The 2,975-nt window shown below is 35.5% G+C and overlaps 1 long non-coding RNA gene across 1 annotated transcript; it reads right to left on the minus strand.

The window, feature by feature from the left end:
• Nucleotides 1-435: 435 nt before the first annotated feature.
• On the minus strand, nucleotides 436-2,716 carry LOC131051810 (uncharacterized). Its single transcript, XR_009371646.1, has 10 exons — nucleotides 2,515-2,716; nucleotides 2,264-2,416; nucleotides 2,104-2,173; nucleotides 1,682-1,955; nucleotides 1,502-1,598; nucleotides 1,262-1,393; nucleotides 1,062-1,122; nucleotides 879-953; nucleotides 718-792; nucleotides 436-620 (listed from the first exon to the last, which is right to left on the minus strand). It is a non-coding gene; the product is annotated as an uncharacterized LOC131051810 (long non-coding RNA).
• Between the last annotated feature and the right edge of the window lie 259 nt (nucleotides 2,717-2,975).

Consider the following 2,975-nt stretch of genomic DNA (forward strand, 5'->3'; position numbering starts at 1 on the left):
CTATATAGGATTCTTCGTGTCTATGAGATCCACTTCATTGGGAGGCCTACTTAAACATTTCACATCTGTTTGTGGACTCTCACCTTTCAAACATTTCACATCTTATAATTGAGCTTCACTTTGTTTTGAGAATAGTTTAATATTCTCTACTTAACAGGGCCAACCACGTGAAGGTGGAAGCTCATTTGGCCCCTCCCCCCCCCCTAACATCACTCTAAATTCCCCGTTAACATCTAACATTCATTCATTCTTTCATTCATTCTTTCATCCATTATTAAAATATAACATTCATTCATTATCACATAACGTTCATTAACACATAAAATTCATCAACTTTCATTAAAACGCAACATTCATCAATAATCATCAACACATATCATTCATGAACATTCATTAGCACATAATTACATTCATTACACATTAAAATAAGTCATTATCAAATAAGGTAGATTACAATCATTTCTTTCTTTGTTTTCTTTTTTAAGCTATGAAAAGACTAAGTGGAACATCGGTTTCTTCATCATTTCCCCCATCTGCGGATGTTATGCCCTCTTCTTGTGCTCTTGATGTATGCCTAGTCCTATACAAAGGATGAGGATGCTAAACCAATGGGGGGTCCTCTGCAATAACAAAGATTTGGGTTAAATTCAAAACATTTTTTTATTATTGTTACAAGTATTTCATTAATTTAAAGAACACAACCATTACACTCTTTACCTGATGGGGCCACATCATCTTCCACATCATTTTGTCTAGCCTCAACCTCGACATGCTGAGCACCCTCTAGATCCTCTGGAGTTGAAATACGAAACGTTACATTAATCAATACACCAATTGCAATTAAATTTGTTTAAAGGAATAATAGTGGTCCTCTTTACCTGATTGGGGAACAACACGTTCCTGATGTTGTCTACTCGGATCATGCTCCACTTGGTCACCACCAACTAAATGCTCTAAAATATTAACAATAAAGGTTACATTAATTACTACACTAATTTTCAATTTAAGATGTTTAATTGTATTAATAATTACATAAAAAAATTTGAATAGCAAATGAATACCTCCACTACTAGGATGCACATCCGAACCTTCATGTACAGGTTCTGTTCCACAATTATCATGCTGCATTGCAATGTCACGCGCAGTGTTATCATTGCTTGCTTATTTAAAAAAAATATAGTCACTTTATGTTGAAACTTAACATCAAATAGATTATTGGTTAAGTATTCAATTTGAAATAATTTTTATTTAGCTTAATTACCGTTGTGACAGATGCATCAGAATCTCGTGTTTGCCCACTCAATTCTCGTAGCCATTCAGCCACGGCTATATAGCCTTACTGGTAGCCAATTCTCTTGTCATCTTCTGTGGGCGCTCTATTGAATTCAGAGTCCTGCATTTTTGCTTAGTATTGTGAATTTTGCTTGTATTGTTTGATCAAAAAAAAATTGTTTACAATTTATAAATATTTTGATGTGATACTTAATTTACTAATTCTTACAATTCGTGCAGCAAGTTTCATATAACCACCAGAGCTGAGTTTGTGTTGCCTATGCTTTTCTTGTCTTGCCTTGGTTGCCTTTGACGTGTCACTCAATCTATGAGAAGTTTGAAATATGTTAGATTATATAAATATAATGAATAATTAGTACATATTCACATTCTTAATAGTATCACATACCTTCTTCTGGCGTCTGGTGGTGTATTTCCTTTTTTCCTTTCAATTCTCTCCTTTGCATCCAAAATCAGGTCCTTCCACTCCCTCTCTGGAATCATGGGGGGACGCTCATACTTTACGTTCTTCTCTAAATGTGTCCTATATTGGTCCCTCACGTACTTCAGATATGTGCCAGCTTTTTCCAGGAGCTTAGTCTTGTCGAATGTGTCATTTCCAAACAACCCTACCATATGGTTTGTGAGTTCATCTTTTAACTTTTTTTTCTTGGTCATTCCACCTTTAAAGCAAAAACAAACCTGTTAGATTTAGAAAGAAACTGAAGCTACCTTTGATATAGTTCAAGAAATGGATAAAAGGAAAACTATTCTAGCAATGATATGAAATCAAAATAGTGGATAAGGGTTAGTTCACGTATGATGTTCCACCTTTTACGTATGGTGGGCCCAAATATCTGCAATGAAATGTCATTAAGATTTTTATAAAAAATATCATTTCCTGCAAAAAAAACATGGGATCATTAGTCCAAAATGGGTGATCAGTAAGTAAATTACAATTAGACTATATATAATAATATTTTTAAAGTACCTGGAACCTTCTGTATCTTCAAGGGAATCAATTCTTCGTCGCTCACCACCAATGTGGCTTGCAACATTCCCGTACTAGCAATACGGGAAGATCCAAGAAATGATGGTATGTTATCAGCAGTACTCGCCTCTGGCGCATCCTCATGTGCATCTCCTGCCACAGTAAATGAATCCACTATGAAATGCCTCCAAGAAAGAACACTTCAAGGGTAATAAACACATAACGAAAGAGAGAGAAAAAGAGGGATCTACCACCAGTGGGCGGGTCAACACGAGCCGGTGCAACAGACGATGTTTGCATGCTACGTGTTTCCGACATTGCAGTCGGCAATATAGTTGGGCTCGACCTCGGACCCATGTCAGCACTTGAAGAGTAATACATTAAATATGTAAAACATTAAAAAAGCAAGTTCACAAGTCCAAAGGAGTGGTTTTAATATATAGAACATGGTCATCACCTGAACTACTCGCAATATCCTGATCATCGCCACCAGGATGATGAGGCCCTATAAATTTATGTAAAAACAACACATACATATTTTAGTTAATGACATAAAAGAGATAAAAATATAAACCATTATTGAACTTTTGTTATGATTAAAACTTTCATTACTGCTTACTTGCAAGTTTTCCATTGTCGTCAACAATAGTTGCACCCTCTTTGTTATTTCATCAGTCTGAGGACTTATGGTTGTCAAATCAACAATCTCTTG

This window comes from Cryptomeria japonica, chromosome 2, assembly GCF_030272615.1.
Source record: "Cryptomeria japonica chromosome 2, Sugi_1.0, whole genome shotgun sequence".
NCBI lineage: Eukaryota > Viridiplantae > Streptophyta > Pinopsida > Cupressales > Cupressaceae > Cryptomeria > Cryptomeria japonica.